We start from the raw sequence: 24721 nt of genomic DNA, 5'->3' as shown, positions 1-24721 counted from the left end.
TTAATTTTAATATGAATGGAGGGAAGTATAGAAGGAATGCCAGAGGCAAGTTATTTTACACAAGAGATGGTGGAATGCCCTGCTAGGGATGGTGGCAGAGGCAGATACATTAGGACCATTTTTAAAAACTCTTAGATTGGCACATGGATGGTAGAAAAATGGAGGGCTGTGTGGGTGGTTTAGGGTTAGATTGATCTTTGAGTAGGTTAAAAGGGTAGCAGAACATCATTTGCTGAAGGGCCTGTTGCTGTTGTTGTTCAGCCATTCAGTCGAGTCCGACTCTTCGTGACCTCATAGACACCAAGCCTTCTTGTTGGAAACTGCCTCTCTAAGATCCCCCAAGGTCATACGCATTGTCTGAGTATTATCTATCCATTGTAGCCTCTGTCATCCTCTCCTTCTTTTACCTTCTGTTTGACCTAACATGAGAGTCTGCTCCAAGGAATCCTGTCTTCTTATGATGTGGCCAAAACATTTGAGCTTTTGTCTCATAAGCCTCCCAGTGAGTAATCTGGCTGTATTTCTTCATGTATTGACTTGCTGGATCTTCTTGCTGTCGAATGAACTCCTAACACTTTCCTCCAACATCCAAGTTCGAAGGCATTAACTCTTTTGTGTTCAGCCTTACAACCATACATCACAACTGGAAATACCATAGACTTGACTAAACGGATCTTCATAGTCAATGCTATGTCTCTGCTCTTCAGTATTTTATCTAGATTTGCCATTGCTGCCTCCCTAGAAGTAAGCCTCATTTAATTTCTTGGCTGCGGTTACCATCTAAAGAAATCTTTGAACCAAGGAAGACACCTAATGGATAAAAGTAACCAGAGAAACATAGAAAATAGGTGCAGGAGTAGGCCATTCGGCCCTTCGAGCCTGCACCGCCATTTATTATGATCATGGCTGATCATCCAACTCAGAACCCCGCCCCAGCCTTCCCTCCATACCCCCTGATCCCCGTAGCCACAAGGGCCATATCTAACTCCCTCTTAAATATAGCCAATGAACTGGCCTCAACTGTCTCCTGTGGCAGAGAATTCCACAGATTCACCACTCTCTGTGTGAAGAAGTTTTTCCTAATCTCGGTCCTAAAAGGCTTCCCCTTTATCCTCAAACTGTGGCCCCTTGTTCTGGACTTCCCCAACATCGGGAACAATCTTCCTGCATCTAGCCTGTCCAATCCCTTTAGGATTTTATACGTTTCAATCAGATCCCCCCTCAATCTTCTAAATTCCAATGAGTACAAGCCTAGTTCATCCAGTCTTTCTTCATATGAAAGTCCTGCCATCCCAGGAATCAATCTGGTGAACCTTCTTTGTACTCCCTCTATGGCAAGGATGTCTTTCCTCAGATTAGGGGACCAAAACTGCCCATAATACTCCAGGTGTGGTCTCACCAAGGCCTTGTACAACTGCAGTAGTACCTCCCTGCTCCTGCACTCGAATCCTTTCGCTATAAATGCCAGCATACCATTCGCCTTTTTCACCGCCTGCTGTACCTGCATGCCCACTTTCAATGACTGGTGTATAATGACACCCAGGTCTCGTTGCACCTCCCCTTTTCCTAATCGGCCACCATTCAGATAATAATCTGTTTTCCTATTTTTACCACCAAAGTGGATAACTTCACATTTATCCACATTAAATTGCATCTGCCATGAATTTGCCCACTCACCCAACCTACCCAAGTCACCATGCATCCTCTTAGCATCCTCCTCACAGCTAACACTGCCACCCAGCTTCATGTCATCTGCAAACTTGGAGATGCTGCATTTAATTCCCTCATCCAAGTCATTAATATATATTGTAAACAACTGGGGTCCCAGCACTGAGCCTTGCGGTACCCCACTAGTCACCGCCTGCCATTCTGAAAAGGTCCCGTTTATTCCCACTCTTTGCTTCCTGTCTGGTAACCAATTCTCCACCCACACCAATACCTTACCCCCAATACCATGTGCTTTAAGTTTGCACACTAATCTCCTGTGTGGGACCTTGTCAAAAGCCTTTTGAAAATCCAAACATACCACATCCACTGATTCTCCCCTATCCACTCTACTAGTTACATCCTCAAAGAATTCTATGAGATTCGTCAGACATGATTTTCCTTTCACAAATCCATGCTGACTTTGTCCGATGATTTCACTGCTTTCCAAATGTGCTGTTATCACATCTTTGATAACTGACTCCAGCAGTTTCCCCACCACCGACGTTAGGCTAACCGGTCTATAATTCCCCGGTTTCTCTCTCCCTCCTTTTTTAAAAAGTGGGGTTACACTAGCCACCCTCCAATCCTCAGGAACTAGTCCAGAATCTAACGAGTTTTGAACAATTATCACTAATGCATCCACTATTTCTTGGGCTACTTCCTTAAGCACTCTGGGATGCAGACCATCTGGCTCTGGGGATTTATCTGCCTTCAATCCCTTCAATTTACCTAACACCACTTCCCTACTAACATGTATTTCGCTCAGTTCCTCCATCTCACTGGACCCTCTGTCCCCTACTATTTCTGGAGGATTATTTATGTCCTCCTTAGTGAAGACAGAACCAAAGTAATTATTCAATTGGTCTGCCATGTCCTTGCTCCCCATAATCAATTCACCTGTTTCTGTCTGTAGGGGACCTACATTTGTCTTTACCAGTCTTTTCCTTTTCACATATCTATAAAAGCTTTTACAGTCAGTTTTTATGTTCCCTGCCAGTTTTCTCTCATAATCTTTTTTCCCCCTTCCTAATTAAGCCCTTTGTCCTCCTCTGCTGAACTCTGAATTTCTCCCAGTCCTCAGGTGAGCCACTTTCTCTGGCTAATTTGTATGCTTCTTCTTTGGAATTGATACTATCCCTAATTTCTCTTGTCAGCCACGGGTGCACTACCTTCCTTGATTTATTCTTTTGCCAAACTGGGATGAACAATTGTTGTAGTTCATCCATGCAACCTTTAAATGCTTGCCATTGCATATCCACCGTCAATCCTTTAAGTGTCATTTGCCAGTCTATCTTAGCTAATTCACGTCTCATACCTTCAAAGTTACCCCTCTTTAAGTTCAGAACCTTTGTTTCTGAATTAACTATGTCACACTCCATCTTAATGAAGAATTCCACCATATTATGGTCACTCTTACCCAAGGGGCCTCTCACGACAAGATTGCTAATTAACCCTTCCTCATTGCTCAAAACCCAGTCCAGAATAGCCTGCTCTCTAGTTGGTTCCTCGACATGTTGGTTCAAAAAACCATCCCGCATACATTCCAAGAAATCCTCTTCCTCGGCACCTTTACCAATTTGGTTCACCCAATCTACATGTAGATTGAAGTCACCCATTATAACTGCTGTTCCTTTATTGCACACATTTCTAATTTCCTGTTTAATACCATCTCCGACCTCACTACTACTGTTAGGTGGCCTGTACACAACTCCCACCAGTGTCTTCTGCCCCTTAGTGTTACGCAGCTCTACCCATATCGATTCCACATCTTCCCGAAGGCCAGTATTGTGATGCAATGTGCATGTAATAAAGTGTAGCATGAAGACACTAAGGTGCAAGATCATAACAAGGTAGATTGAGAGGTCAGGAGTCCATCTTATCATCCCAGCCCTCTAGCAGTGGGATAGAAGCTGTTCTTGAACCTGTTGGTATGTGCTTTTGTATCTTCTGCCCAATGGGCGAAGGGAGAAGAGAGAAGTAGGTCATTTTTGAGTGTGACGATGGTTCATAGTACCTCCAACATGCTTTCCAGCAAATAGTTTTAGACCTTACTACCCTTTATCAGTGGCGGCATGACCAGGTCCTCCGGACAATTGCTGAGACAATCTGCAGCACCCTTAACATCTGCTGGAAAACAAGTCCGGTCAAGAATACCATCTGCTTTGTCAAAGAGGGTGAAAGACCAACAGAACACCAGAAAGCAACCGTGTTGCTCTTCACCGCACAGGACTGGAAGCTAAAAGCAGACCTGGGAAAACAGCTGCAGTTTCCTCCCCACATCACAGAGACTACAATGTGGCCTGACATTGTGTTGTGGTCCAACTCACTGAAGCACGTTCTTATGCTTGAACCTACTGTGCCGTGGGAAGAATGCATGGAGGAGGCCTACAAGCGGAAGAGAGCCAAGTATGATGATCTGAAGAACAACTGCCAAAGAAGAGGCTGGAGAGCAAAGTGTTGGCCCGTGGAGGTCGCGTGTCGTGGCTTTGCAGGCCAGTCGCTCTGCAAAGTATACATTGCACTTGGAATCATGGGAGAGAGAGAAGAAGGAGAGCCATTTCTACCACCATAGATGCAGCAGAGAAAGTGTCAAGATGGCTCTGGATGAAGACGGCAGATCCATGGGTTGCTGCTAGGGCACAGGCCGGGGTCTGATCAACCCCAGTCGGGTCACCTGGCACAGTCCGGAGTCTGATCAACCCCAGTCGGGTCGCCTGGGCAAGGCCGGGGTCTGATCAACCCCAGTCGGGTCGCCTGGGCAAGGCCGGGGTCTGATCAACCCCAGTCGGGTCGCCTGGGCAAGGCCGGGGTCTGATCAACCCCAGTCGGGTCGCCTGGGCAAGGCCGGGGTCTGATCAGCCCCGGTTGGGTTGCCTGGGTGAGGCCGGGGTCTGATCAACCCCAGTCGGGTCACCTGGCACAGTCCGGAGTCTGATCAACCCTGGTCAGCTTGCCTGGGCGAGGGTGTATGATGTTGAAAGACCCAAAACATCTGACGACCCCAGGTAACATCACTAATGATGTGCCCTATCTTAGCATCATGCAGATGTTTCTATAAGAAGAAGAAAGATGTGAGAAATGTTTCATCATCCAATGTCATCCGCCTTCCAATGACTTAAAACTGAGGTTTTATAACGCACTGGTCAGACCACATTTTTGGAATACTGTGAGCAGTTTTGGGCCCCTTATCTAAGAAAGGATGTGCTGGCATTGGAGAGGGCCTGGGGGAGGTTCATGAGAGTAATCCCAGGAATGAAGGGGTTAATGTATGAGGAGCGTTTGATGGCTCTGAGCCTGTATTCGCTGGAGTTTAGAGGAATGAGACGGGGAAGCCTCTCATTAAGTATCGGATATTAAAATGCCTTGATAGAGTAGATGTGGAGAAGATGTTTCTAAAAGTAAGACAGTCTTTGACCAGAGGCACAGCCTCAGAATACAAGGATGTCCCATTAGAATAGAGATAATGAGGAATTTATTTAGCCAGAAGTTGGTGAATCTGTGGAACTTATTGTTACAGATGGCTGTGGAGATCAATTCATTGGGTATATTTAAAGTGGATTTTGATAGATTCTTGGTAAGGGTTTCAAAGGTTACAGGCAGAAGGCATGAGAATGGGGTTGAGAGGGAAAATTAATCAGCCTAATGGAATGGTGGAGCAGACTCGATGAGCCGAATGGCCGAATTCTGCTCCTATATCTTATCGTCTTTTGAGTCAGGCAGCATCTGCAGGGAAATGGACATCAGTGATCAGGGTTCAATTCCTGCCACTGCCTGTAAGGAGTTTGTACATATTCCCCGTGACCACGTGGGTTTCCTCTGGGTGCTCTGGTTTCCTCCCACATTCCATAGGCATGCTTGTTAGAGTTACTAAGTTGTGGGCATGCTACATTGGTGCCGAAAGCATAGTGACACTTGCGGGCTGTCCCTGGAACATCCTCGGAATGTGTTGATAGTTGACACAAATTACACATTTCACTGTATGTTTCAAAGTTCATTTGATGATTAAAGCTAATCTTTATCTTTACCTGTAAAACTGTTGTCTACCAATAGATAATGGCTGTCTATCCCATCTATGTTTCTCATAACCTTATAAACTTCTGCCAGTTCTCCCCTTGGCCTCTGCTACTCCAGAGAAACAACCCACATGGTGATGGGAGCTGCATTGTTGTCACACTCTCAAAACTCAACAATCAGGAAACAGTGCGCTTTGGTCTCACTTCACTGGAAGACTGAAAATGTTTTACACCCAGTTAATTGTGTTTTAATTGAAGCATTTCTACTGTGCCGACACAGGTAAAGAGAAAACAAACATTGCAAGCTGCTGTCAATATTAAATCCAAGTTCAAAGTTCAAGGTAAAGTCATTGTCCATGTATGCATTATGTCACCATATACTACCAGGATTCATCATCTTGTCAGCATTCACACTGGAACAGAGAAATACAATGGAATCAGTGAAAAACTGCACACAAAAACTGACAACCAAAGTGCAAGTGAAGAGAAACTGTGCAAATACAAAAAATTATTAATTAATAAATAGATAAGTAAGCACTGAGAAGATGAGTTGTAGAGTTAAGTGAGTCGATAGGTTGCAGAATCAGTTCAGTGTTGCGGTGAGTGAAGTTGTCCTGGCTGATTCAGCAGCCTGATGGTTAAAGGGTAATAACTGTTCCTGAACTTGCTGCTATGGGCCTAAAGCTCCTGTACCTCCTTCCCAAAGGCAGGAGCGAGAAGAGAACATAGACTACATGGTGGGGACCCTTGATGATGGATGCTGCTTTCTGGTGGCAGTGCTCCCTGTGGATATGCTGGATGGTGGGGAAGGCCTTACCTGTGATAGATTGGGCTATATGCGGTAAGAGTCAGACAAACTGCTGTTCCTTGAGGGGTGAAGATCACCAGAGTACCAAGAGTTATCTTTGCTCTCAGTCAGTAAGGCATCTTGTGTTCATGTTGTGAACATGGGTCAGCAAAAGTCTTAACAAACTTCTATAGTGGCACAGTGGAGTGGATACCAACTGGTTGCATCATGGCCTGGTATAGAAACACCAATATCCAGGACAGAAAGTGGCAGATAGAGTCCAGTCCATCACAGGCAAAGCCCTCTCCACCATTGATAGTATAGACATTGGGCGCTGCCACAAGAAAGCAGCATCCATCTTCAAGGACTCCTACCATTCAGGCTCTGCTGTCTTTTCGCTACTAACCATTGGGAAGGAAGTACAGAAGCTGAAGGTCCTACACCATCAGGTTCAGGAACAGTTATTAATCTGCAGCCGTCGGGCTTCTGAACCAGTTTGGAGACTTTCACTCACCACAACTCTGAATTATACAGTATCTGTGACTTCAGATTCACGTTCAAGGACTCTTTGCAACTTGTACTCAGTATTATTTTTGTTTTATTTGCATTTGTCTTTTGCACATTGGTTGTTTGTCAATCTTTGTTTACGTATGGTTTTTCTTAGATTCTATTGTATTTCTATAATTTACCTGTAACTACCTGCAAGAAAATGAATCTCAAGGTAGTATATAGTAACATGCTGTAAATGTACTTTGACACATTTATTTTGAACGTGGAACTTTGAGCGTTTGATTTTGGTTTAATATGTATTTGAAAGACTGCACCTCCGAAACGGCAACAATACAGCATGTGGGAATGTGGGAGGAAACCAAAACACCCCAGAGGCAACCCTCACAGGCAGAACATACAGGCAGAGCGGGAGTTGAACCTGGACTACTCGTGCTGTAAGGCGTTACACTATGCTACTGTATCATTCTTGGGCTTACACTTTGTGGGTGGTGTTGCAGTCCCTTTGGTAACAGCCTCGGGAAGCATTGTGATGTGAGAGGAGCCACATTAATGCTCGTGGTTGTCGGAGGAACCCCAGGGTACTCTGTGTGTTAATGTAACACAGTTCTGCCATTATGCCAGCCTTCCGTCTCTCATCTCACATAGAACATCATAACATCTGCTCAATAACAGCGAAGATCAAGGATTCCAGCCTAGCATTTGCTCTGATTGTGAAACTAATATCGCTCACCTTTACACAGAGCCGTTGACATTTGGAAGAGTTGAGGGTGATGTCACTGCCCTTCAGGGATTTTTGTCTGTGTGGTTAAATACAGATGTAAGTGGTCTATATGCTTAAATGAGAATTATGGTTAAAATATGTGCCTGGGACTTACACAGTGAGTGGTAGAGCACTGAGGAGTGTGGTAGAACAGAGGGATCTGGGAATACAGACACATGATTCGTTGAAAATGGTGTCTCAAGTAGATAGCGTCACAAAGAGAGCTTTGACACATTGGTCTTCAAATATCAAAGCACTGAGTACAAGAGTTGGGATGTTACCTTGTATAACATATTGGTGAGACCAAATTTGGAGTATTGTGTACAGTTCCGGTCACCTACCTACAGGAAAGACATCAATAAAATTGAATGTCTACTGAGAAAATTCACAAGGGTGTTGCTGGGACTCGAGGAGCTGAGTGATAGGGAGAGGCTGAAGAAGTTTGGACTTCATTCGCTGGAGACTAGGAGAATAAGGGAAGACTTGGTAGACGTATATACAGTTATGAGTGGTATAGACAGGGTTAATATAAACAGGAGTTTTCCACAGAGGTTGAGTGAAATTATAACTAGGGGTCATAGGTTAAGGGTGAAAGATGAAATATGTAAGGTAAACTTCTTCACTCAGAGGACAGTGGGATGAGCAGAAGTGGTGGATGGAGGTTCAATTGCAACAGGCTTTTATTTTCTGTGCTGTGTGTTTTGTAACTCTTCAGCAGCCTGAACATCACCGAAACTTGTTCAGTCATTTCCTTGGGGGCTCAGATTCAGAGTCAAAATCAGGTTTGATATCACAGACATACTAGGGGTGATTGATAAGTTCGTGACCTAAGGTAGAAAGAGTCAATTTTAGAAAACCTAGCACATTTATTTTTCAACATAGTCCCCTCCTACATGTACACACTTAGTCCAGCAGTTGTGGAGCATGCGGATCCCTTCTTTATAGAAGTGGTCCACAGCAGGAATGATTGATAACTTCGTGGCCTAAGGTAGAAGGAGATGAGTTATACAGCTCTCGTTACATGCATGTACAGTTCAACTTTTTGAGTGAAACTGCATAAAGTTTGAAGTTAATAATAATTGAACTTCTCAATCACCCCTTCTGTGGACCACTTCTGGAGGTCCAAGACGCTGACCTCTACAAAGAAGGGATCCGTATGCTCCACGACTGCTGTACTAAGTGTGTAAATGTAGGAAAAATAAATGTGCTAGGTTTTCTAAAATTTATTCCTTCTACCTTAGGCCAAAAACTTATCAATCACCCCTCATATATCATGAAATTTGTTGTTTTCGTGGCAGTGGTACATTGCAATACATAGAACATAGAAATCTACAGCACAATACAGGCCCTTTGGCCCACAATGTTGTGCAGACCATGTAACTTACTCTAGAAACTGTCTAGAATTTCCCTAGAGCATAGCCCTCTACTTTTCTAAGCTCCATGTACCTATCTAAGAGCCTCTTAAAAGAACCTGTTCTATTCGCTTCCACCATCGCCGCCAGCAGTGCATTTCATGCACCCAACACTCTCTGTGTGAAAAACCTACCCCTGACATCCCCTTGGTACCTATTTCCAAGCACCTTAAAACTATATCCCCTCATGTTAGCCATTTCGGCCCTAGGAAAAAGCCTCTAGTTATCCACACAATGCCCCTCATCAGCTTATACATCAATACGTAATACTAATAAATAGCAGTGGGAAGTATGTATAAAAATTAAATAGGTAGTGCAAAAAGAGAGAGAAAGTGAGGTAATGTTCATGGGTTCATGGTCTCTTCAGAAATCTGATGTTGGAGGGGAAGAAGCTGGTCCTGAAATGTTGAGTGTGTGCCTTCAGGCCCCTGTACCTCGTCCTTGACAGTAACAATGAGAAGAGGGCAGGCCTCAGAGGTTCCCAACCTTTATTATGCATGGACCCCTACCATTAACCGAGGACACCAGATCGGGAATCCCTCTGGTGGGGGTCACTAACGAATGGATGACGCCTTCTTAAGGCATTGCCTTTTGAAGGTGTCCTGGATGCTGGGGAGGTGAGTACCCGTGATGGACCAGGCTGAGTTTACAACTTTCTGCAGCTTGTGCAATCCTATGCAGTGCCCCTTTCTCTCCAGATGGTGATGCAACCAGTTAGAATGCTCTCCATGGTACATCTGTAGAAATTAGTGGGAGATGATGACACTGGCTCTCAGCTCCTGTGACCCAGGTTCAATTCTTTCAGCTCCTGTGACCCAAGTGTGGTCTGTGAGGAGTTTTCATATTCTCCCTGTGATCTTTTCCCCAGGTGCTCTAATTTCCTCCCACATCCCAAAGCGCTCTTAATTGCCCCTGATGTGTAGGTGAATGGGAAGTTCAAAGTGAATAGGATACAAGCAAAAAATGGGGAGAGAGCTTATTGATGGGATTGATCTGAAACATTATAGAGGGAGTCATTGATCAGGATTCAATGGGTTGAATAGTCTCCCTTTATAATATTAGGATACACACTTAATGGCTACTTTACGTACACCTGTACCCCTGCTCATTAATGCAAATATCTATTCAGCCAATCATGTAGTGGCAACTCAAAAATAAAAAAAACATGAGACATGGTCAAAAGGTTCAGTTGTTGTTCAGACCAAACATCAGAATGGGGAAGAAATGTGATCTAAGGACTTTAACCATTGGTTCCAGGTGGGGTATTTCAGAAATTGCTGATCTCCTGGGATTTTCACACACAACAGTCACCAGAGTTTACAGAGAATAGTGTGAAAAACAAAACACATCCAGTGAGCAGCAGTCCTGTGGGCAAAAACACCTTGTTAATGAGAGAGATCAGAGGAGAATGGCCAGACTGGTTCAAGCTGACAGGAAGGTGAGAGTAACTCAAATAACCACACGTTACAACAGTGATGTGCAGAAGAACATCTCTGAACACACAACACATTGAACCTTGAAGTGGATGGGCTACAACAATGGAAGATCACGAACATACACTCAGTGGCCACTTCATTAGGTACAGGAGGCTTGAAATAAAGTGACCACTGAGTGTATGAAAGCAGCAGGAACCACAATCAAGTGCTGATTGATCATGTGTGAGGCATAGATAGCATCGAAAGTCAGAAATTTTTTCCCAGGGTAGATATATGGAAAATGTCAAGTACTACAGGATATGTATTTAAAGGTGAGGGGAAAAATGTAAGAGAGATTGGCAGGGCAATTTGTTTTTCTTGAAACACAGAGGATGGTGGTTGCCTGGAATGTGCTGCCAGGGTTGGTAGTGGACGCAGATAAGATGAAGGCAGTTAGATAAACAGGGAATTGAGAATATGGATCATATCCAGGCAGAAGAGAGCAGGAAGGAGGTATAGGACCAACATAGTTTCTCCTTCTCTGCTATCCAATTTTTGAACGGCCCATCAACCCACGAACACTACCTCACTATTCCTCTTTACAAAGTACAATATAAATTTATTATCATATTATATGTCACCGTATACTACCCCGAGTTTAGTCTTTGCACTAGTTATTTATTTTATTTCTTATTGTAACTTATGGTATTTTTATGTCTTGCAACTTACTGCTGTCACTGAACAACAAATTTTATGACATCCTGTATGTCAGTGATAAACCTGATTCATATTTAATGAGGTCCATGAACCAAAGAAGATCAGCTCATTATTCAATTGTTTTGCACTTGTGATTTAGTCACTTATAGTAATTTTATGTCTTTGCACTGCACTGCTGAGGAGAAACGACAATTTTCACGTCATATACGACAGCGATAATAAACCTGATTCTGATGCATTCCACTTATTTATGACAACTGATAAGCAGCTGTGCCTGCAGCCCTGAACATACAAGTGCACAGCCAGATAGACAATGAGGATGAAGAGGGAAGGAAGGACAGCCTCTGTGATAGGGATCAGGCCAACTTGTGCCCTTGTGTTTCATTGCCTAAATCTCTCACTGGTGACAACAACCTTTCCCATTTAGAACACAGAACATCGAACCCTACAGCACAGAACAGGTCCTTCAGCCCACAATGTTGTCCCAAACCAATTCAATTAGTAATCAAGTGGCTAACTAAACTAATCTCACTGGGAAGAAGATACTCTCTGTCTATTCTATCTATGCCTCTCATAATCTTGTAAACCTCTGTGACAGCTTTCCTCAGCTTCCACTGCTCCACAGAAAACAACCCAAGTTTGTCCAGACAGCATCCTGGTTAAAGTCTTCTGCACCCTCTCCAAACCCTCAACGTCCTTTGGGCGACCAGAACTGCATGCAATACTTTAGGTGCAGCCTAACTAGAGTTTCACATAGCTGCTATAAAACTTCCTGGCTTTTGACTCTCGACTAATGAAGGCAAGCTTGCCATATGCCTTCTTAACCACCCTATCAACCTTCACAAACACAAGAAAATCTACTGATTCTGGAAATCCCGAGCAACACACACAAAATTCTGGAGGAACTCAGCTGGTCAGGCAGCATCTATAGTAAAGAGTAAATAGTTGACGTTTCGGGCCAAGACTCTTCATCACACACAATTTTGTGTGTGTTGCTACCAACCTGTGAGCTATGTCCTTGAACCCCAAGATCCCTTTGCTCACCGAGGCTCTTTACGTTTGACCTGCCAAGGTTCAACACAACTTTCTGGGTTAAATTTCATCTGCCATTTCTCCTCCCATGTCTGCAACTGATTTATTGTTCCCTGCATGAGTAACAGAGCAGGCAGGCAGGGGCAATGAATCTGTCATTAGTTACCTGGAGAAGCGGGGCAGGGGTCTGTGATGGCCCTTCTTCGGTGATGTGTATTTTAAGAGGATAATGAACTGCTAGTGTCTGATGTTTATCACTGGCCTGGTAAAGTACTAAACAGAGTCTGGCATTGAATAAAGTATTGCTTAGGTACTGTGGAATGTGTGTCTGTAATAGTGGAGTGATCATTCAGTCGAGTCTGATATTCTCCTGAGGGGTTGTCTATTGGTGGGTCTTCAAGTGGCTGTAGAGGCTGATCTGGGATCGACATATGCTTAGGGGCTCCCAGACCTCCCTGAAGAGGGGAGGCTGATACATGGGCAGACACCACACGGTGTTTGACGGATCAGGGTCAGGGCCCAGTGGCATGGGCTGAGCAGTGTCCGTGAGGGGAGGGTGGGGGAAGGAATGTGGGAATCAGATGCCGACAGTGCTAAGTGTCTTTGTATCAGACAGTGCAGAGTTGAAAGGGTTAACTACCATCCTGCAGTAAGGGTTAATAGATTCATCGAAGTAAGCAGCTTGGCACTGCAGGAATGCCACACCATCTTCTGTCCCACTTTAGACATTTTTCTCTCTCCCCACCACCACCCGCCCTCCATTGGGCAAAAGATACAAAATCCTGAAAGTAGGTATCGCAGGAGCAATGACAGCTTCCATCCTGCTGTCATAAGGCCACTGAATGGACCTCTCGCATGGTAATGCTGAACACTTGACCTCACAATCTACCTCCCTGTGGCCTTTGTTCCTTACTGTCTCATCTGCATTGCATGCACTCCTTAATTGTAACTCTTTTCTCTGCATCTATTGCTGCTTTCCTCTTGGACCCTGAGGAGCATTAATACAGGGGACGATCTTGAGTTGCAAGCCCGTAGTTCCCTGAAAGTGAAAATGCAAATAGACAGGGTTGTAAAGAAGCTGTACACATGCCATACCTGTCATATACCCAATGACTTGGCCTCCAAAGCCAACTGTGATATGTTTTGTAACTCCAAAAACGTAAAACTGATTGAAAGCAAAAGCACAGAGCCAGGAGAAACAGTGTACAATTCATTTTTACTTGAAGTGAGGCGCACACACATGACGTGGTGGTGTGATGACATTATTATTCAAACAAATGAATTATTTAATTGTACATATTGATAATTTGAGTAAAGAATACTTAATCAAACAATATATTTACAATATTACTCAAATATTAAATGCACAGCAATCCTCACTACTCAACTATAAACTCCAACTTAAAAAAGAATGGGTCTCAACTTATGCATGTATATATCTGTATATAGAGCCATCTGGTGGCGTGGTGGCATCCTCACTGGTCCTGGGTTCGAATTCTGCCGGCATGTTGCATGCTTTTCATCTGTGCTGTGTTGAGCTTTGGGCTACCAATTGGGCCTCATAAAAACAAAATGCTAAAGAAACAGCCAGGTTGCCGCCTGATGCACCACAAGGTGCGGAGAGGAAGAGTGCGTGCACACACACACATATATATATACACACATACACACACAATATACTATATAATGCAACTACTATATAGACATCCGTAGCATAGTAAATTTTATACTTGTGGCCATGAAATAACCTCAGGTTCTGGGGCCTCCTCCATGGTGAATGCAAGCATCCTGAACAGTGCACAGCAATCTTCACTACATGCTGTGTGAGTACCGTGTCTGACAGCACCGTTTCCTTTATCTTTTGGAAAGCCACCTCACACTGCTTTGTCCATTGCCATTTTCTCCGCATCTGCAGTAATGAGTACAAGGTGTGGAGCACAGTAGCCAGCTTTGGCAGGAACCTGTTATAGTAATTGACAATTCTTAAAAAGGATCACAACTGTGACATGCCATTTGGCCTTGGGGCATCCAGCACTGCTTGAATTTTCTCAGCACATCTATGTAATAATTATGTGTCAATGATGTGACCACAGTAAGTGATGCTTGGTTTAAAGAATTCACACTTGCTGCATTGTGCTCTGAACCCATAATCTTCCAATCTTTTTAACACTGAGATTTTGAACATGTTCTTTGTCATCCTCACCAGTAACAATGATGTCATCCAGGTAACACTGAGTGCCTGGGCAGCCTTGCGGCACCTGGATCATGGCTTTCTGCCAGAGTGCAGGTGAGATGCCACTACAAAAATAAGCCTATTATAGTGATAAAGCCCCTTGTGAGGGTTTCTGGAGAGAAACACTTTGGACTCTTCTTCCATCTCCAGCTGCAGGTAGGCCTCAAAATAAGTCCACTTTGCTGAAGTGTTTTCCTTCAGAAAGGTTTGCAAAGATATCCTCTATCCTGGGCAGAGGGCATTGATCTACTTTCAGTACTGGGTTGATGGTAACCTTAAAGTCACCACAGATCCTGCCAGACCTAATCTTCTTGGTTACCGGGAGCACTGGTGTTGCCCATGGGCTCCACGCAACCTTGGAAAACCTCCATGTGATCTCTCTTAATTGGTACTTTATCACTGATGGTGGAAGGAATTGAATGGGCTTTGTAAAAGTTGGGTGTGACATTTTCGTTTTACACTATTTTACCCTTGATATGTTTGAGTTCTTCAATGTCATCCTTAAACACTGCTGCAGCATCATCCAGCACCTTTCTTACTTTGCTTTCAGTTGACTCTGATGCAGGGACCTGGCATGCTGGATCTCCAGTCAAATTGTCATTTCCTTAGCCAATCACATGCCCACAATGTTGGTCCTTCTGTTTTTACAACATACAAGCCCAAAGCAGCTTGTTGGTTGTTGTGTTTCACTGTTACAAATATCATTCCCACAGCAGTTATCTTTTCTTCAGTATAAATTCTTAGTTGGATATCTACAGTTCAGTATCTTTAAAATTCCATTCAAACATATTTTGTGAAATGACTGAAACAGCTGAGCAAATATCCAATTCCATTTTAATTAATTTGCCGTTCACTTCTGGTGTAAGCCATATTGCTTGTCTATTGTCAGTTTCAAATCCACACAGTCCTTGTTACTCTAATCGTTATCAGGTTTTTCAACAGAATGTAGATCAGTGCTCTTTTTGAATCTGCAACTTCACTTCTTGTCTTTTTCTCTTCCCTTACAAGTCCATTTATTTTCATCTGCCCAACATGCTCTTTGTATGTGTCCTACTCTGTTACATTTTCTGCAAGTTTCACCTTTAAGTCTACATTTGTTTGGTGTATGCAAGTCCCTGCCACAATGGTAACACAATTTGTTCGGCCAGGCTGGTTTCTATTTAGATGTTGCAATTTTATTTACTCTCACTTTTATTCCTGACTGCAACTCAATTGTATCTCTGTTTGTTGTTTCCATTGATATAGCTATTTCAACTGCTCTTTTAAACGTGAGTTGTGCTTCAGTTAGAAGCTGTCTTTGAATGTTTTCTTGTAAGATTCCACAAACTAAACAATCTCTCTATGTGTCATTAATCCACCACTGAACTGAAAATGCTCAGACAATCTCTTTTATTCAGCCACATAAGCTGAAATAAACTCCCCTTCCTTTTGATTCTGCTTATGATCACCCATTCTAAAGATTCACTATCCATGACAAACTTGGATTATTTTATTTGGAGCATTGGAGACTGAGGCCTACCTAATAAAGGTATATTTTTGTAACTAAAATAAACTTTATTCATCATAACAGTAACAAGAGTAAACCTTTACAATACCCTTTCATTCTTACATTCATAGACAAAGTGTTAAGCAGTGTCAAATTAATTTGTTAAAGCCACTATTGCCACTTATGTGGCCCTCTGGAGTTGTACACGACAACAATAACTGAGGGGCTTCCTCAATCAAGCCAACCATGCCCTGTGCAGGATATACCGTAGCATTAGGAAAAGCATTAGGATGGGAAACAGCTTTCTCCCCCAGACTGTGAGACTACTGAACTCCCCAGCACCACCCAAGTCTCATCATACCTGAGACACAAGTAGCTTTTTAACTTGTTTCACAAGTGCACCTTATGCTAAATGCCAAACTCCTGGAATATATTTTATTATTTATTAATTTGTTTGTGGTAATATTACTTTATGTGGCGTGTGTGAGTTATATGTATTGTATTGTGCACGTTGGACTGGAAGAACATTGTTTAATTTGGCAGTATGCATGCATATGGTTGAGTAACAATAAACTTGAATTTGAACTTGAATAGAGTCTTTTTCCCAGGGTGGAAATGACAAATACTAGTGCATAGCTTTAAGCAGAGAGGGGGAAAGATTAAAGCTGAATTGTAAGGCAATTTCTGCCCCACACAGAGCGGTAGGTGCTTGGAACACTCTGCCAGGGCTGTCAAAGTCACAGTCAAAGTCAAGGTACATTTTTTAATCAAAGGACATACATGTCACCTTGAGATTCATTTTTTTGCAGGCATTTAGAGGAAAATGAAGAAATACAATAGAATTTATGAAAACACTTACACATATACAAAGACTGACAAACAACCAATATGCAAAAGAAGACAAATTGTGCAAATTTATTTAAAACACTGTGAACATAAGTTGTAAATAATCCTTGTAGATGAGTCTGTATGTTGTGGAACCAGTTCATAGTTCAGGTCAGTGAAGTTATCCATGCCAGTTTAGGAGCCTCATGGATAACTGTTCCTGAAGCTGGTGATGTGGGACCTCAGGCTCCTGTACCTCCTACCTGCTGGGAGCACTGAGAAGGCTGCATGGTTTGGATGGTGAAGGTCCTTGTTGATGCAGTGCTCTACAGTATGTAAATGTGCTGAGTGGTGGGGGGGGGGCTTTCCCTGTGATGGGCTGGGTGGTAGTTGAAGCAGATATGACAGCAACAATTAAGAAGCACTTGGTCAGTCACACGAAGAGGCAGGGAATAGAGAGGTACCGACCATGTGCTGGCAGGCAGGATTTGTTTAGATTAGCATTACGGTCAGTGCAAAAGAATCGTTTTCATGTCGTATTCTTCAGTGATTGATGATATTCCAGTGCGGTACTAGAGAAATTGCAGCAGATACTACCTTCCAGATACCATATTAAATCCAAAGTCTTATTCATCCTTGCAGTGAACGATAATGATTACAGAGCATCATGTGGAAGGGCAGAACACTTCTCCACTGTGCTCTACTCGATAATCATCCATTTTTCACTCTCTCAGCATTTTTCACCCCCCCCGCTCTGAAACAATCTTTAACTATTATCTAATTGAAAAATCAAAATAAAAACCGACTTACAGTTTTCATTCTGAAGATGTTAACTCTGCTGCCTGACTTGCGAGTGTTTCCAGCACTTTCTGTATTTATGTCAACAATCGGGTCTTCTGCTGAAGTCCCTCTACATGTGGCTCATGTCTGCATATTGAATGGCACACTGAACCATCGTACAGTACTGCAGCTCTCAAATATTGGACTTTAATGTAAAATGACCTAGAGACATTGACAATTTCATAACAGACCAGCCAAATTACAATATGTTCATTTCATTCATAGTTAAGAAAAATTAAAGAATTAAGTCGTTTCCTTATTCATTATCCAGAATAATCTTATCAGAGATATTCCCTTCATTTCACACAACCCCCTCCCCCACCTTCTCTGGCACATAACATGAACTAATTTCTTAATTTCTCTGTTTCTGTTTAATATCGCCGGCTTCTATTTCAGATTTACGACTTCTGCAGTATTTATTTTCAGTAATTCGATTACTAGGAAGAATAAATGAAATGTTATGTCCCTTGACTATTAGCTACAACCACGACCAGAAGCACAAGTTATTGTAAGGAGGAGCCACCTGTGAGACATCAGCAAAGAAAGGATGCTCTTTACCCCTCTGTGTAAGTCTGGTTGCATCATGCTCTGGTACTGTAGTCTGAATGCACAGGAACGCAAGAAGCTGCAGGGAGTCATGGACACAGCCCGAACACCACAGTCACATCCCTCCCGCCCATCAGCAGTATCTATAGGGGGTGCTGTAATATCCACCATCCTAGACCTCCAGCATCCAGGTCACATGCTATCTTCTTGCAGCTACCATCAAGCAGGAGGTACAGAAGCCTGAAATCCCACACCACCAGCTATTTCCCTTTAGCCAGTTGGTTCTCCAACCAATGGGTATGACCCTACACACCACCTCAATATAGCAACATTATAACCACTTTGCACTACAAAAGACTTTGGGTTTTTAGTGTTCTAGCACACATGTACAGATGGCAATAATCTTGACCTTCACTTTGACCTTGACATGTCTTTTAACCATCTGCTGTCACCATTCACAAGATCGAGACTCATTGGCAATGCCAGCTTTTACTGTCTATCCCTTATGACCCTGAACTATAAGCAGTATGGACACAGGGCATTCAGCCCATCAACCCCCATTGTACTAACCCTACATTTAATCCTGTTTTACTTACCCCACATTCCTGTCAACTCCCTCAGACTCACGAGGAGCAATTTACAGAGAACATAAATCAGTATAGGAACAGGCCACTCAGCCCATGATATTCTGCTGAACTAATAAATTAATCCCTGTGTCTGCACATAGCCATTTTCCTCCATTTCCTGCACATTCATGTGCCTATCTGAGAACCTCTTAAACACAACTATTGTATCTGCCTCCACACCACTTCCAGGCACCTACTACACTCTGTGTCAAAAATGTGCCCCACGTTTAGAACATTTATCCAACCAACATATTTCTGAATGGCCTAATTCTGCTGCTGTATCTTCTGCTCTCTCCATAGATGCTGCCTGAGCAGGCGCATTCCTCCAGGCAGCAGCTCTACCAGCTGGACCACTGTACAAGCAACCACTGTGGCTGGTCTGGAGCCACATGTAGGCCAGAGCATGCCAGAGTTTCCTTCCCTTTCCTTCCTTTGGTGCACATGGCTAGTTTTTCGCAAAGCTAAGTCCAGGTTCGTTTAATAACTTTCCTCAGCTCGGAAGGTTGTTTTTATATATTCATTCAAGGGGTGTTGTGTCATCCAGCGTTTGATTGATACTGAGAAGGTCATGTTGAGCTGCTTTCAAGGACCAGCTTTATTCACCATGTACATTTACAGAGATTAGGAATTTGCTGTGGTGTGTTCGCATGACATAAAGCAAAGAAACAACATTCATCAAATGTAAAGAATAAAAAAACTATATAAAAAATAAAGTTAGAGATTAAAATATGGATACAGATAAAATATGCTTAAATACATAAATTCTTCAACTGCTGCAGTCTTGTGGGTAATACCCATAATACTATTGGGGATGTTGTGAGGGATAAGTTCCAGGATTTTCACTCAGCAGCTGTGAAGGAAATGTCATCTCTTTCCACGTCAGGATGGTGTGTGGTTTGGAGAGCAACTTCCAGGTGGTGGCATCTATGAGAAAGAGTAATCAGGTGATGTTTCTGATGAAGGGTCGCTGCTTGAAATGTCAATTGTTTACTGTTTTTCATAGATGCTGCCTGGCCTGCTGAGTTCCTCCAGTATGTTTTGTGTGTTGCTTGGATTTCCAGCAACTGAAGGTTTTCTTGTGTTTCAACTTCCAGGTGGTGTTGCTTTTGGTGCCCTTGTCCTTCTAGCCGACAAAAGCCACGAGTCTGCAAGGCTCACCAATGTCTGTACTCTCTGAGGAGATTCAGCTTGTCTCTGAACCCGCTAACAAACTTTTGCTGATGTACCTTTGAAGGTTCTGACTGGTGTGGTACAGGAATTCAAATGCACTGGAACCGTTAGGCCCTGAACCGGTGTGGATAACTTTACACCCCGCAACCCTGAGCTGATTCCCCAGCACACAGACTCACTCAACAACTCATGTTCTCAGTGTCATTTGTTTTTATTTACAGTGTTACTTTGCACATTGGTTATTCGTCAGTCTTTACGTGTGTATAGTTTTTAAGTAAATTCTACAGTATTTCTCAGGGTAGTGGTATATGGTGACAAACAGTTTAAGTAATTTGATAATAAATTTACTTTGAACACTGCAGAGTAGTGGACTCAGCCCAATACATCGCAGGCACATCCCGCCTCACCATTGGAGATACCTACACGAGGCACTGCCATCATCAAAGATCCCCATCACCTGGGCTATGCCATCTTCTGGCAGCCACTATCAGGCAAGGGTACAGTAGCTTGAAGTCCCAACCACTGGGTTCAAGAACAGCTACTTCCCTTCAGCCATTCCTTTCTTAAACCAACCAGCACTACCTCAGTAAAACAACATTTTGATCACTTTGTCTTCAATGGACTTTGGTTTCTCTTGTTCTCATGGTGCTCTTTCTTAGAGCATAGAACATAGAAGAATACAGAGCAGGAACAGGCCAATCGGCCCACAATGTTGTGCTGAACCAGCTAAAAATCAAATCAAAAACACCCAAACACTAATCCCTCCTACCTACACCATGTCCATATCCCTCCATCCTCCTTACATCCATGTACCTATCAAAACAACTCTTAAAAGCCTCTAATGTATTTTTCTCTACCACTGCATCAGACAGTGCATTTCAGACATCCACCACTCTGAGTAAAAAACTTACCCCTCACATCCCCCTTGAACCTACCCCCTCTCACCTTCAATGCATGCCCTCTGGTATTAGACATTTCAACACTGAGAAACAGATATTGCTCCAAGGAGAAAAGGCCAAGTTCACTCAACTTATTCTCATAAGGCACACTCTCCAATCCAGGCAACGTCCTTGTAAATCTCCTCGGCACTCTATAGTATCCACATCCTTCCTGTAGTGTGGTGACCAGAACTGAGTACAGTACTCCAAGTGGGATCTGACCAAGGTCTTATATAACTGTAATATTACTTCAGGGCTCTTGAACTTAGTCCCACAGTTGATGAAGGCTGACACATCATACGCCTTCTTAACAACACTGTCAATCTACTCAGCAGCTTTGAGTGTCCTCCGGACATGGACCCCAAGATCTCCCTGATCCTCCACACTGCCAAGAGTCTTACCATTAATACTATATTCTGTCTTCATATTTGACCTACCAAAATGAACTACTTCACGCTTAAGCAACACACATCAAAGTTGCTGGTGAACGCAGCAGGCCAGGCAGCATCTCTAGGAAGAGGTACAGTCGACGTTTCAGGCCGAGACCCTTCGTCAGGACTTGAATTTCCAGCATCTGCAGTGTTCCTGTTGTTTGCATTTTTCCCTCTTCCTAGAGATGCTGCCTGGCCTGCTGCGTTCACCAGCAACTTTGATGTGTGTTGTTTGAATTTCCAGCATCTGCAGTATTCCTGTTGTTTGCGTACTTCACGCTTATCTGGGTTGAAGTCTATCTGCCACTTCTCAGCCCAGTTTTTCATCCTATCGATGTCCCACTGTCACCTCTGACAATCCTCCAGACTATCCACAACACCCCCAACCTTTGTGTCATCAGCAAATTTACTAATCCACCTTTCTACTTCTTCATCCACGTCATTTATAAAAATCACAAAGAGCAGGGGTCCCAGAACAGATCCCTGCGGAACACCGCTGGTTTTACGCTCCAGATTCCAGCATCTGCCGAGTCTTGTGTCTCCTACCATGTTTCCATTTGCATCCGGGTTCTCAGTCATTAACTGCTTGTACTTAATGCAGAAATGTCAACAATGCAGTGTGGTGGACAGAGTTCCCCGTGCCATCTGCTCCCGGGTGGAGTTCTTCCGCCACTATAAGAACCAGGGGAAAAGAGTAGCGGGGAAGACTAGAATTTATCTAGCACGGCCATCCTTCTCCAGTTCTGGAGGATTCTATTTTGGGGGCCGGAGGATAACTGACCGGGCGCCAGTGGGAGTCCCACACCTGAGTCCACAAGGCTGTGTCAACCTCCCGCCCGTCCCCCGCTTCGCGCTGCTCAATTTAACCACAATCCCATCGCCAATCCCTCTCAGGTGACTCTACTGTTATTTTCCCTGCACCGACGAATGGGGGAAAGGGGGAGAACAAATCCTAAAGTTGTCCTCAGAAACAAAGCGTGGGAAAAATTGGAGTTCTTTGAAACAGATTGTGCTATTCTGGCGTTCGACATACTCTACGTTGGGGAAGAGAGATTGCTTTATGCGGGGTAACTACTTAAAATAAACACGTTCCAGCAGCCTTTATAAGTTTTTGGAGAGTCTTGCAGATTCCCACATTCCCACATGATACAAATTAAACCATTCCCATTCAGACACGGTTCTCCAAAACAGGAGCAAAGCCCCTCTTTGCTCGGTGTCCCAAATCGAAAGCACACTTTGTCACTAGAAAGGGCACATTCCCGTCGCCTTACCTCTGGGCTGGTTAGCCGGCTTCAGATAAGAGTTGTCCCGTTGGAGCCTCACACCCTCCTGGATGGATCTGTCAACGCTGCTGGCGCCACAGGTTCACCAATTTGCAAACAGTGCCTCAGCGCTCTGACACTCTCATACATATTGCCACAAACCCTGTCAATCTGTCAGAGCGACAGTTCTGAGACCCGTTCAGAAGCTCGACTGGATCCAGCCAATTAGCTCCTTCGTGCGAGCAATACAACCAATCAGACTTCAGTGTAGGGGCGGAGATTGACAAGGTTTGGGGAGCTGACTACTATGTTTAGACGTTTGCCGTAGTTTCCTTTAATATTTATATAAAGAACTTGCTGTACCTACAGTGTCTTCACAGACAGCAGCACACATTACCATGGCTACCTTATGAAACTGACTCTCTGAATGCTGGAGATTTTCTTGGAAGTGGAACCAACTAGGATGAATGCATGGTCTCCCCCATTCCTTCCTCCTCCAACCCTACCTCCAAGGTCTTTTACACTCCTCCACAGTCATGACCTTATTACCAATCTGTATTTAATCACCCCAATCCAGTGCAGCTGCTTGGGGCCTGAGCTTGCACGTCCCTCTCTAAACCTCTCCACCTGTCAGACCTGCAGATGCTGGAAACCCGAAACAAAATCAGGCACTGTGGGGAAACATTCTGCAGGTCAGGCAGTATCTGTGGGGAAAGAAACAAAGGAAGCAAAGGTCTGGTATGGAGGTGGCAACGCGCAGGATCAGGGAAAAAGTTGCAGAGTTGTAGACACAACTGCTGGGCCATGATGCGCCCTAGCTTCCAGCATTAAGGCCTCAAAGGGCAATGCCTCAGGAAAGCAGCATCCATCATTAAAGACCCGCATCACCCAGGATATGCCCTCTTCTCATTACTACCATCAGAGAGGAGGTACAGGACACACACTCAATGTTTTAGGGACAGCTTCCTTTCCGTCATCAGATTTCTGAATAGACCAGGACCCATGAACACTATCTCACCATTATTACTCTCTTTTTGAAAACTTGTTTATTTTTAAATATGTATCTTATTGCAATTTATAGCACAGTTTATGTATTGGACTGAACTACTACAGCAAAACAACAAATCCCACAACAATAGTGACAATAAACCTGATTCTGGTACATGTTTGGTTGAAGAGCCTTTGTCGGAACATTCGTTAAAGCAAAGATCTTTGGAGGAAGATGAACAGTGGGCATTTTGGGTAAAATAGAGGTTCGTGATCTGAATTGTCAATGGTCCATTTCCCTCCATTGATGCCTCCTGATCGATTGAATTGCTCCAGAACTTTTTCTATGTTGCTTCAGATTGCAGCATCTGTAGTCTCTTGTATCTCCGTTCTATAAAACACTTCTCTTTATTCATGTATTTGGTTACACATCTAAAAACCCCATAAAACACTGAACAGGAAGAGGCCATTCAGCCCCACTTGTCTGTGCTGAATATTTACACTCATCCCATCATCATGTGACATCCTGATGATCAGCCGGAAATGTTAACTCTCCTTCTCTCTTCACAGATGCTGCAGGGTAAATTATGAACATTAGTAAATTGCTTTATTATTTCCACAGGTTTCAAAGTAAAGTGAAAAACTTTGATTTACACTCCATTCATACAGATCTTTCATCGCGTCAGCGCATTGAAGAGATACGAGGGAAACAATAACAGAGTGTTGCAGTTACAGAGACCATACAGTGCAAAGTTCAAAGTCAATACGACCCTGAGATTCATTTTCTTGCAGGCACTCACAGTAGAACAAAGAAATACAATCTAAAAAAGCAAATAATGACAATAATAAATAGATACTGTGAAAATGAGTTGCAGAGTCTTTGACCATCAGTCCATTGATTGTGTCCAGTGATCAGTTTGGTGATGTACTGAGTGAAATTAAGCAGGCAGACAATCAGGTGCATCGGTTGTTGTGATCTGAAAAGTTTTGTGTGATATTTTGAGATGAGGAGCTCTGGGCCTGG

General features: G+C 43.5%; 1 protein-coding gene and 1 long non-coding RNA gene across 2 annotated transcripts in view; one reads left to right on the top strand and one right to left on the bottom strand.

Moving 5' to 3' along the window:
- Nucleotides 1-20436, top strand: part of LOC140205025 (uncharacterized) — a 31360-nt gene extending 10924 nt beyond the window's left edge. Inside the window, exons 2-3 of the long non-coding RNA XR_011887735.1 lie at nt 19210-19380; nt 20004-20436. This is a non-coding gene — a long non-coding RNA (uncharacterized lncRNA). The remainder of the gene's footprint in view (nt 1-19209; nt 19381-20003) is intronic.
- The window catches only part of LOC140205022 (somatostatin receptor type 5-like), a 62037-nt gene extending 39121 nt beyond the window's left edge, over nt 1-22916 (bottom strand). The window contains exon 1 of the mRNA XM_072272095.1: nt 22720-22916. The gene's annotated coding sequence lies outside the window, so the exon portion shown is untranslated. The remainder of the gene's footprint in view (nt 1-22719) is intronic.
- Between the last annotated feature and the right edge of the window lie 1805 nt (nt 22917-24721).

Source organism: Mobula birostris, chromosome 11, assembly GCF_030028105.1.
Source record: "Mobula birostris isolate sMobBir1 chromosome 11, sMobBir1.hap1, whole genome shotgun sequence".
NCBI lineage: Eukaryota > Metazoa > Chordata > Chondrichthyes > Myliobatiformes > Myliobatidae > Mobula > Mobula birostris.
The sequence above is the reverse complement of the archived record's forward strand: the minus strand, read 5'-3'. Positions and strand labels throughout refer to the sequence as shown.